Below are 12,172 nucleotides of genomic sequence, written 5' to 3' on the forward strand. Positions count from 1 at the left end.
TATTTCCATAGTCAACAGATGGGCCTGTGTTAGGCGTTGGAGATCAAACATGTGGTGTGGCCTGGTTCTTGTTGGGTCTTGTTGGAGCCATGCCTTTACTTCCCGTTCATTGTGTGGGTTTCTCCAGATGGGCTATTTTTTGTTGTGTTGGGCTATTTCTTGCGTTGGGGTATTTCTTGTGTTGGGGTGATTCTTTCTAATGGACCAGCCCGTTTGTGGTGCAGGCGAATTTAATTTATTGTTGCTCCCGAGATAACATGTGGCCTAGTTACTGTAAATTGAGGATACTTTGAGTGTATGTTATATACTCGTATGTATGTATTTGTATGTGTATTTACCTAAATGTATTTCCCTGGCCATAGTGTGCAGGAACTGGGTTAAGCTTGTGTTGTCTTGTTTGTATGTATTTGTATGTGTATTCACTTAGCTGTATTTCCCTGGCTATAGTGTGCAGGAATTGGGTTAAGCTTATGTTGTCTTGTATGTATTTGTATGTGTATTTACCAAGCTGTATTTCCCTGGCTATAATGTGCAGGAACTGGGTTAAGCTTGTGTTGTCTTGTATGCATTTGTATGTGTATTTACCAAGCTGTATTTCCCTGGCTATAGTGTACAGGAATTGGGTTAAGCTTGTGTTGTCTTGTATGTATTTGTATGTGTATTTACTTAGCTGTATTTCCCTGGCTATAGTGTGTAGGAACTGGGTTAAGCTTGTGTTGTCTTGTATGTATTTGTATGTGTATTTACCAAGCTGTATTTCCCTGGCTATAATGTGCAGGAACTGGGTTAAGTTTGTGTTGTCTTGTATGTATTTGTATGTGTATTTACCAAGCTGTATTTCCCTGGCTATAGTGTGCAGGAACTGGGTTAAGCTTGTGTTGTCTTGTATGTATTTGTGTGTGTATTTACCAAGCTGTATTTCCCTGGCTATAGTGTGTAGGAATTGGGTTAAGCTTGTGTTGTCTTGTATGTATTTGTATGTGTATTTACTTAGCTGTATTTCCCTGGCTATAGTGTGCAGGAATTGGGTTAAGCTTGTGTTGTCTTGTATGTATGTATTTGTATGTGTATTTACTTAGCTGTATTTCCCTGGCTATAGTGTGCAGGAATTGGGTTAAGCTTGTGTTGTCTTGTATGTATTTGTATGTGTATTTACCAAGCTGTATTTCCCTGGCTATAGTGTGCAGGGATTGGGTTAAGCTTGTGTTGTCTTGTATGTATTTGTATGTGTATTTACCAAGCTGTATTTCCCTGGCTATAGTGTGCAGGAACTGGGTTAAGCTTGTGTTGTCTTGTATGTATTTGTATGTGTATTTACCAAGCTGTATTTCCCTGGCTATAGTGTGCAGGAATTGGGTTAAGCTTGTGTTGTCTTGTATGTATGTATTTGTATGTGTATTTACTTAGCTGTATTTCCCTGGCTATAGTGTGCAGGAATTGGGTTAAGCTTGTGTTGTCTTGTATGTATGTATTTGTATGTGTATTTACCAAGCTGTATTTCCCTGGCTATAGTGTGCAGGAACTGGGTTAAGCTTGTGTTGTCTTGTATGTATTTGTATGTGTATTTACCAAGCTGTATTTCCCTGGCTATAGTGTGCAGGAATTGGGTTAAGCTTGTGTTGTCTTGTATGTATTTGTATGTGTATTTACCAAGCTGTATTTCCCTGGCTATAGTGTGCAGGAATTGGGTTAAGCTTGTGTTGTCTTGTATGTATTTGTATGTGTATTTACCAAGCTGTATTTCCTGGCTATAGTGTGCAGGAACTGGGTTAGCTTGTGTTGTCTTGTATGTATTTGTATGTGTATTTACCAAGCTGTATTTCCCTGACTATAGTGTGTAGGAATTGGGTTAAGCTTGTGTTGTCTTGTTTGTATTTGTATGTGTATTTACCAAGCTGTATTTCCCTGGCTATAGTGTGCAGGAATTGGGTTAAGCTTGTGTTGTCTTGTATGTATTTGTATGTGTATTTAGATAGCTGTATTTCCCTGGCTATAGTGTGCAGGAACTGGGTTAAGCTTGTGTTGTCTTGTATGTATTTGTATGTGTATTTACCAAGCTGTATTTCCCTGGCTATAGTGTGCAGGAATTGGGTTAAGCTTGTGTTGTCTTGTATGTATTTGTATGTGTATTTACCAAGCTTTATTTACATGGATATATTTTTCAGGAAATGTTTTATGATTGTGTTGTCTTGTATGTATTTGTATGTGTATTTACCAAGCTGTATTTCCCTGGCTATAGTGTGCAGGAACTGGGTTAAGCTTGTGTTGTCTTGTATGTATTTGTATGTGTATTTACCAAGCTGTATTTCCCTGGCTATAGTGTGCAGGAATTGGGTTAAGCTTGTGTTGTCTTGTATGTATTTGTATGTGTATTTACCAAGCTGTATTTCCCTGGCTATAGTGTGCAGGAATTGGGTTAAGCTTGTGTTGTCTTGTATGTATTTGTATGTGTATTTACCAAGCTGTATTTCCCTGGCTATAGTGTGCAGGAACTGGGTTAAGCTTGTGTTGTCTTGTATGTATTTGTATGTGTATTTACCAAGCTGTATTTCCCTGGCTATAGTGTGCAGGAATTGGGTTAAGCTTGTGTTGTCTTGTATGTATTTGTATGTGTATTTACCAAGCTGTATTTCCCTGGCTTTAGTGTGCAGGAATTGGAATTTATGCTTGTGTTGTCCTGTCTCCATATCTTCTTTTGTCCAACTTTGCTTTGAATTCGCAGGTGTTCTATGTTTTAATGAGCTCCGCGGCCAGACTGTTGCAGGTATCAGTGATTCTGTTGGGGAACCGAACTTCTGACATCCTTTCTGCGTCTTGTTAGGCTCAGTTTGTGTTCGTGTGTCTGTCTGTCTGTCTGTCTGTCTGTTTGAATGCATGTATGTGTGTATGTGTTTGGATTCTTTGTTTTGGAATTCATGTGTGTGTGTGTGTGTTTGTATGTATGTATGTATGTATATGTATATATGATTTTAACTTCAAACACGTATACATTAAGATTAATAACAAAATCTATGTATAGGTATTTCTCTCTCTCTCTCTCTCTCTCTCTCTCTCTCTCTCTCTCTCAGCCGTACAAGGAATAATAATAAAAAAACATCCCTCCCTCCCTCCCTCCCTCCTATGCTCATTAACAAGTAAAACGCACATCTCTACTTTACCTGCTAATGAGCCGAAGGTGAGATCAGCTGATGCTAATTGGAGATGACTAATGAGGGTATTTTTAGGTCATGTAACACCGGCTAGGAGAGAACAGGTAACAACGTAGAGAGAGAGAGAGAGAGAGAGAGAGAGAGAGAGAGAGAGGGGGGGAGGGGGAAGTAACAAACACACAAACGCACATTTCCTTATGATTCAACCCCCATAAAGATTCGAAGCGTGGTGTTCGAACCAAATGAATCTTATAAATGAACCAGTGTAAGATTTCGTGGATTTAGCAAGATGGCGCCTTATGAACACTTAGCGGAGGGATTTCGAACCTTAATAACACTTTTCTAACCCCATTTAAGCCCAATTCAGCGTGTTTTCCTCTTACGATAAAGTTTCAGAGCTAGTGATGAAATAGCGTGGTCTCCCTTACTATTTATTGTCCCGTTTTCTTTTCCTTTACCTTTTACGTTTTCTGTGTTCAGTGAGATGTTCATTTTGCACTTTTCTGGTATTCGATTTCTTATTTTTTTTGTTTCCTTTCTTTTTCTCTTATTTTTTTGTTTTTATTCGTATTTCTTTGTTTTCTTCCCTTCAACATTTTTTCCTATCTTTTCAATCTCATTTTTTTTCAGTTTCTTAGTTTACACTCTCCCTGTATTCAATTTCTTTTTTTTCTTTTTCCTATTTCTGTACTTTTTCTATTATATATATATTTTTTTTGCATTTCTCTCAAGTTTTCATGTTAACATATTTTCCATCGGTTTTATTCTCAGTTTTCTTTTATTTCTCTCATTTTACACTTTCCCTGCATCTAATTATTTTTTTTTTATTATTTCTTAACCTTTTCTCTTATTCATTTCGCATTTTTATCAGTTTTCTTTATACGTTTTCCATCTTTTCACTCGCAGTTTTTTCTTCATTTTGCACTTTCACCGTATTCAGATCCCTTCTTTTTCTTATCTTTAAACTTCGATACGTTGAAGAATGACAATCCTGTATTTCAAGAGTGTCCAACCCTTTTTCCTTCTCTTATTCAGTCTTTTTAATCGTCCTTTTACGTATATTTTTCCACAGTCGTTTAGAACCGTCCATATACTTTCGATCGTCGAGTCAGATTGCTTGGGTGAGAAAAAATATGTTCACAGTGAAGATACTTTTTATATGAGGTGTACAAACAGGTATAAATCATTTTTCCCGGTAAACCTTCTTTTTCGTCGGTATTGTGATTCACGTATATTTCTTCCAGGCTGTTTGTTGATCCCATTTATGTAGTTTGCGATCTCGTAGGTATAGTTAGTGAACAAGCCCATGGTAATATATTTTTTGGGGCGAGTAGTATTACCTTCATTAACTTCTATTCTTCTTTTATTAGTCACTTCATCATCATTACAATCTGAGTCCTATATATTTTGGCATGGAGTTATTGTTCGTGTGTGTGTGTGTGTGTGTGTGTGTGTGTGTGTGTGTGTGTGTGTGTGTGTGTGTGTGTGTTTTCATGGTTGCTCCTGTTGTCATGTCACGTGTTCTTGGGTGTTTGAAAAATAGGATACAGTAAGGTAGGGTAAGTTAGGTTAGGTTAGATTTAAGTTTAGTTATGTTGGATTAGTTGGGTTAATATATGTTAGGGTTAGGTTAGGTTAGATTTAGACATGAAATAAGATTGGTTTAGGTTTCGTTGGGTTAGCTTACCTTATATTGAGATTTGATGAGGTTAGTTTTGGGGTAGGTTCAGTTAGGTTGAGCTTAAGATAGTTAGGTTAGGTTAGATTTGGGTTCAGTTATGTTGGATTAGTTGGGTTAATATACGTTAGAGTTAGGTTAGGTTAGGTTAGATTTAGACAGGTGAAATAAGATTGGTTTCTGTTTCGTTGGGTTAGCTTATATTAGGGTTTGATCAGGTTAGTTTTGGGTTAGGTTCAGTTAGGGTTAAGATAGTTAATTTTAAGTTAGTTTATATTAGGCTTAGGCTTGGTTAAGTTAGGTTGGTTAAGATTTTATTACGTTAGGTTAGGTGAGATTGGCTTAAATTTAGTTAGGCAAGTTTATATTAGGTTTAGGTTAGGTTTGGTTAGGTTAGATTAGGTAAGGTTTGTCAGGTAAGGTTTGGCATGCGCTAGATTAGGTTAGGTTAGGTTAGGTAAGGTTTGGCATACATTAGGTTCGGTTAGGTTTGGCATACGCTAGGTTAGGTTAAGTTAGGTTAGGTTAGGTTAGGTGAGATTGGCATACATTAGGTTAGTTTGGCATACGCCAGTTTAAGTTAGGTTTGGCATACGCTAGGTTAGGTTAAGTTAGGTTTGGCATACGCTAGGTTAGGTTAAGTTAGGTTTGGCATACGTTAGGTTAGGTTAGGTTAGGTTAGGTAAGGCTTGGCATACATTAGGTTCGGTTAGGTTTGGCATACGCTAGGTTAGGTTAAGTTAGGTTTGGCATACGTTAGGTTAGGTTAGGTTAAGTTAGGTTCGGCATACGTTAGGTTAGGTTAGGTTAGGTAAGGTAGGACATACAATAGATCTAGCTAAGTAGTTATATAATCCCTGCAATGTTTTACACCTCTCCTTAATTCATCATTCATCTACTCTGTTTTCACGGTTATTCATTCTTATTATTCACATGCCATCCAGCGACTTGCCATAACGGTTAGGACAGGAAATAACACGTTCACCTTTATTGTTATTTTTTTTGCGTAGGGGAGCGGACAAACAGGTATGAATCAGGTGAGCCAGGTGTGTTCTTAATTATGTGTCCTCCTTATCATTAATCTCCGCAGAAGTGAAAGGGGAAAGGTGGACCAGGTGTGTGTGGGGGGAGGGAAGGGGGAGGGAGGGAGTGTGTGTGTGTGTGTGTGTGTGTGTGTGTGTGTGTGTGTGTGTGTGTGTGTGTGTGTTATGTAAAGAAGTTTGATTTTGTGATTTTTTATGCTTTGTTTTTGTTTGTTTGTTTTCTTTCTTTGATTCAGTTTATTATTTTCTTTAGTGTCTTTTTCATTGTTATTGTTTTATGTATTTTTTTTTTTTGGTTCTGATTTTCCTTTTTCCTCTTTTTTTTTCTCTCACACACAAAGGACTAAAAAAAATAAAGAAAAGAGGTGATGGAAAAGATAAGGGAAAGATAATAAGGAAAATAGAAAAGAAAAAAAAAAGAAAAGAAGGGGAAGTGGAGGGAAAAATCACACACACACACACACACACACACACACACACACACACACACACACACACACACACACACACACACACACACACACACACGAGTAGGTAATTTGTCTTGTTTAGGAGAATCATTACTATTATTATCTTCATTGATTCAGCCCCACCACCACCACCACCACCACTACCACTACCACCACTACCACCATCACCACCACCGCCACCACCACCTTACCTTCCCGTTTTTTTAAGCCATAGGGACCACACACACACACACACACACACACACACACACACACACACACACACACACACACACACACACACACACATCTTACTAGCTTATTCCATAGTATATTCTAAAAGAGGTTAAAGTAGCTTAGGAAGGAAGAAAAGGTAAACAAAAAGAAAGGTGCTTAATCATTTTTCACTCCATTTCATCCGATTACGAGACCATAATGCGACTTATGTGTTAGGCTTTTTAATAATATTCTTGACACACTTTTGGTTACTGAGTGTATGAAGCGGGTTTGTCTCTTCCTCTTTCATCATCACCATCATCATCATCATCATCATCATCATCATAATCATCATCATCATCATCATCATCATCACCATCATCATCATCATCATAATCATCATCATCATCATCATCATCACCATCATCATCATCATAATCATCTTCATCATCATCATCATCATCATCATCATAATCATCATCATCATCATCATCATCACCACCACCACCCATATAGCTACGCGGCGTGGCAGTAGGAACAAGATAGGGATAAGTTAGGAATAAGATAATAGATAAGATAGATAGAAAGAAGAAATATAAAAGTTAGATGACATAGAGATGGAAAAAAGATAACATTAATAATAAGACAACATAATATAGAGATCACGTAATATAGAGATAAGATAGAGAAACAAATAAGATAGCTATAAGATAAGAAATTGAAATATGATTACATTTGTTGTCCGACTATATACACGGTCATAAATTCTTCTTCGCGTGAACTCAGATAATAAGTAAAAAAAAAAAAGATAAAAAGGAAATAAATCCATAATCTGAATACACATATATGACAAATACACAAAACTAGTCGGGAAATATTTATCAACCACCGCTAAAAAATTCCTCCCAGCAGCCTCCACGTTAAATAAAAGGCATACAAACAGACAAAAACAACAACACAACACAAGGCGCGAAATATTTATCAACCACTGCTAAAATATTCCTCCCAGACGTAAATAAAGAACAGGACAACAAGCCAGTACACGAGACGGAAATAAGTCGCAAGTAAAGCCGAAATATTTCTCCCCTCAGGTCCTGGCCCGTGACTGGTGGAAGCAGCATGACGTCACGAGCCGGAGAGCCAATCAGGAGGGCGATGGAGAGAGGTACGTGGAAAGAGAGAGAAGAAGGAGAGAGTGGGAAGATACTTTTTTGCTCCTGTGTCCATTGTGAGTTTGTGAAAGAAGTGGTCTCATAGTATTTCTTTTTTTGGTTTATTATTATTATTATTATTATTATTATTATTATTATTATTATTATTATTATCATTATTGTTGTTGTTATTCTTATTATCATCCTTTTTATTCATTTATTATCGTTCTGTTTTTTAAATTGTATTGTTTTTGTGGTTTTATTAAGTATCATATGAGAGAGAGAGAGTTCACTCTCCTTCTCTTCCTCTCCTCTCCTCCTCCCTCCTCCCCTCCTCACTTTCACCTTCATTGCATTCTGAGATAACGACTTAACACCTGGAATATTGCCTCATTCTATCTACCTGGCTGGAGGGAAAGGGGGGGGGAGGAGAATGGAGGGGAGGGAGGAAAGGAGGGAGGTGAATGGGTGGGGAGGGAGGGAGAGGAGAGAGGCATAAAGGAGAGATACCACTTCGAAGGAGAGAAAGAAGAGAGAGGAAAAAAAATGATTGAGAGATGAGAGAGAGAAAATAAAAAGAAGGAAATATAAAAAGAAATGAAAAATAAGAATTGGGCAGAGAGGGTAGAGATAGATAGCTAGATAGATTGATAAATCGATAGATAGACAGACAGATAGATAGATAAGAGAGAGAGAGAGAGAGAGAGAGAGAGAGAGAGTACAGAGGGATGGTGGAAAGATGTCAAAGAAGGAAAGGTTAAAGGAGATGAAAGCAGGAGAAAGGAAAAAAATAACGATAAGAAAATGGAGAGAAGAAGGTAAAAAAAAAGAGATGAAATAGAGGAAGAAGGAAAAGGAAAAAAAAAAGAATGGAGTTTGACGATAAAGAATGAATGAAAAGAAAGAAAATAAGTGAAGGAGATAAAAGGAGGAAGGAAGAGAGAGAGATAGAGAGAGGAGAGATGAGAGAGAGAGAGAGAGAGAGAGAGAGAGAGAGAGAGAGAGAGAGAGAGAGAGAGAGAGAGAGAGAGAGAGAGAGAGAGAGAATTAAACCACTGATACATAACCGGGGTATAGCGGCGATATTAGCAACCCAACCCGTATATTGTCCGCCCGTTTCATTCCTGGCCGTTTCATTTCTCTGGGTTGGTCTCGTTCCTCCCTTCGTTTCGCTCTTTTCTCTTCGTTTCAATTCCAGTTTCTTTCACCTTTTTTTGTATGTTTTTAGTTGTATGTTATTTTCTTTTTGCCCTTTTTCTTCTTCTTACGGGTTGGTGATCCTAGTGATAGTTTTACTCGACTTGCACACCTTATTCGGAAAAGTTGCCCAGAATAACACAAAATCCACATCTTAAGTGTATCGGGCTCCTTACTACTGTTTTCCAAGGCCCCAGAGAGATTAGTCGGATTGATTTATCTTAAGTGTATCGGGCTCCTTACTACTGTTTTCCAAGGCCCCAGAGAGATTAGTCGGATTTTCAGGGGTGACAGAAAATACATATCTTAAGTGTATCGGGCTCCTTACTACTGTTTTCCAAGGCCCCAGAGAGATTAGTCGGATTTTCAGGGGTGACAGAAAATACATATCTTAAGTGTATCGGGCTCCTATTACTACTGTTTTCCAAGGCCTCAGAGAGATTAGTCGGATTTTCAGGGGTGACAGAAAATACATATCTTAAGTGTATCGGGCTCCTATTACTACTGTTTTCCAAGCCTCCAGAGAGATTAGTCGGATTTTCAGGGGTGACTTAGAAAATCAATATCTTAAGTGTATCGGGCTCCTTACTACTGTTTTCCAAGGCCCCAGAGAAGATTAACCGGGTTTTCATCGGTTACTCTCCCGTTCAATATGCATAAGCCGAGTAGAACTATCATTAGGATCACAAAAGAGTCAATGGAAAGCCTACGAACGTCTACGAGAGTCTTTTTAAACCAAGGGTCGTATGTTGTGGCTGTTGGTTGCGCCGTGGAGAGTGCAGTGAACAGTAATAAAGAGTACCTCATCACAGGCTCATCGGATGCCTTATATAGCCTCTTATTTGCTTCTAGGAGTGGGTGTATAGAGTACGTAGCTCATAACAGTTTCTTTAGAGGCTGCAAAATTCTTCTTCAGGGGATATTTTATGTAAAGTCCTTAAGAATCTTTGCTATGCTTTCAGAAATGTTTATAAATGGCTAATCAGATTCCTTAAAACTCTTTCTAATTGCTTCTAGGAATGAGTATATAAAAGTACGTAGCTCTCAACAGGTTCATAAAAAACACACAAGAATAGACCAGAGGAAGAAAGGGGGGGTTGTTGCAAAGGCTTTCCCCCCGACCTTCAACTGAACTGAACTAGACAACCAATCAGTCGTATTCTAAGACATTTCACCGCCCAAGAACACATATTTGACAAGGCTTTCGTAGGAGTTTTGGGCATTTCCAGAAGTAGTTTTTACGACCCTGGTGGTAGTTTGATCCTTCTTCTGTACCGTGAACCTGAAGAAACACTCATTGGAACTCGATTGATCCTCTCCTTGACCTTAGAAACAGTTGATGTGAGAAGCGAGAGTGTCTTATGATACCAGTGTTTTAATCTGGGATTGTTATGGCGGGCGACTGCGAGAAAGACATCGTTATCGAGTTCCAGTTAGGAGAAAAACCTGATGGAGATGATGGTGGCTGTGTAGGTGTGTCAATTAGCACCTTTCCCTAATTAACCAAGTCGCTGTTTTCACGGTAATGCTCTCTGCAGTAAGCGGTGTGTGGGCTTAGAATTACAGTTGGAAGAAGTTGGTAATGACGATGAGGCTATACTTGTGTGGGTGTGTCATTTCGCATCTTTCCCTAATTAACCAAGTCGCTGTTTTCACGGTAATGCTCTCTGGAGTGAGCGGTGTGTGGGCTTTGAATTACAGTTAGGAGAAGAAGCTACTAATGATGATGAGATTATGCTTTTGTGGGCGTGTTAATCTTTATCTTTTCTTTATTAACGAAGTCGCTGTTTTCACGGTAATGCTCTCTGAAGTGGGCGGCGTGTGGGCTTTGAATTACAGTTGGGAGAAGAAGCAACTAATGATTATGAGGTTATGCTTGTGTGGGTGTGTCATTTCGCATCTTTCCTTAATGAACGAAGTCGATGTTTTCACGGTAATGCTCTCTGGAAGTAGCGGGGTGTAGCGTTAATCCGTTCACTGAGTTCTGTAAACGTTTCTCCTCCTCAGTTATTTAGGCTGTCAGTGTAAAAGTCTACGTTGATTGCTCCCCAGATTTCATTAGACATCGCTAGGAAAAGAAAGGAAAATAGACAAACAAAAGATGATTATATGTTTCAACTGCTACATATTTAGTAAAGATGGAAATAGACAAGACAAAATAAATACATGTTGCATAATTCCCCCCTTGAAATATGTGAAGAGGAAATTAAAACAACCAAAACAAGCTAATTTTGTGTTGCAAGTGTTAACTGCTTACGAAAGTTTAAAGGAAAGAAGGAAACACAAACAAAACTTGATAAATATGTGTTGCAGAATTCCCCTTTGGAATTAGTTAAGAGGAAATTAAAACAAACAAAACAACCTACTTATGTGTTGCAAGTGTTAAATGCTTACGAATATTAACAAAAACGAAGGAAAACAAAGAAAACTTGATAAATATGTGTTCCAAATTCCCCTTTGAAATAAGTTAAGAGGAAATTAAAACAAACAAAACAAGCTGATCTTTTTTGTTGCAAGTATTAAATGCTTACGAAAGTTTAAAGGAAAGAAGGAAAACCAAAGAAAACTTGACAAATGTGTGTTGCAACTTCCCCTTTGAAATAAGTGAAGAGGAAATTAAAACAAACAAAAGATAACTAAGTGTTGCAAATGCTAAATGTCCCCGAATGTTAATGGGGTCAGTGTTGCCAGCTGAAAAAGAATGGCGGGGGTGGGCGGCGTAGCGAGTGTTGCACGCAGTAGTATTTCACCGCGGAAGGAAAAAAAAAAGGCAAATATTATAATGAAATTTCAACCTGATTTTATCGCTGTCAGATATGTAAATATTTTCAATCTGGGTAAAAAACCTTTGTTAATTCATTACGCCGCGCGACGCTCGTATAAAGGCGAGGTGCGCGCTGTGATTCATATGAAATAAAGTACGGGAACGGATAAGAATAATTAATGTGCGTTTGTGTCACCTGAACAGCCTGATGAAAAGTCACTCTCCCACCTGAATTACCTGTGGAGAGGGGTAATTAAACACATACGCACCTACCCACCCACCCACCCACACTCACATTTGCACTCTTTTTTTAGCATTCCTCCTCTCGTGTCATTTTTTCTCTCTCCCTTTTTTTGCTTTTCTCTCCATCTCTCCTTCTCTTCCATCATCCTTTGTTCTCTTCCTCCTGTTCTTTCTCCTTGTTCTTTTCCTTCTTCCTCTCCTCTATTTTTCTTTTTCTTGTCTTTTTTTCTCTCTCCCCTTTTTCGCTTTCCTTTCCCTCTCTCCTTCTTTTCCATCATCTTT

The 12,172-nt window shown here is 38.3% G+C and overlaps 1 protein-coding gene across 1 annotated transcript in view; it reads left to right on the forward strand.

Annotated features, from left to right (window-relative positions):
* LOC126980286 (kin of IRRE-like protein 1) overlaps positions 1-12,172 on the forward strand; it is a 138,240-nt gene that overhangs the window by 12,395 nt on the left and 113,673 nt on the right. Inside the window, exon 2 of the mRNA XM_050830000.1 lies at positions 7,627-7,700. The gene's annotated coding sequence lies outside the window, so the exon portion shown is untranslated. The remainder of the gene's footprint in view (positions 1-7,626; positions 7,701-12,172) is intronic.

The sequence above is a fragment of the Eriocheir sinensis genome, chromosome 44 (genome assembly GCF_024679095.1).
Source record: "Eriocheir sinensis breed Jianghai 21 chromosome 44, ASM2467909v1, whole genome shotgun sequence".
NCBI lineage: Eukaryota > Metazoa > Arthropoda > Malacostraca > Decapoda > Varunidae > Eriocheir > Eriocheir sinensis.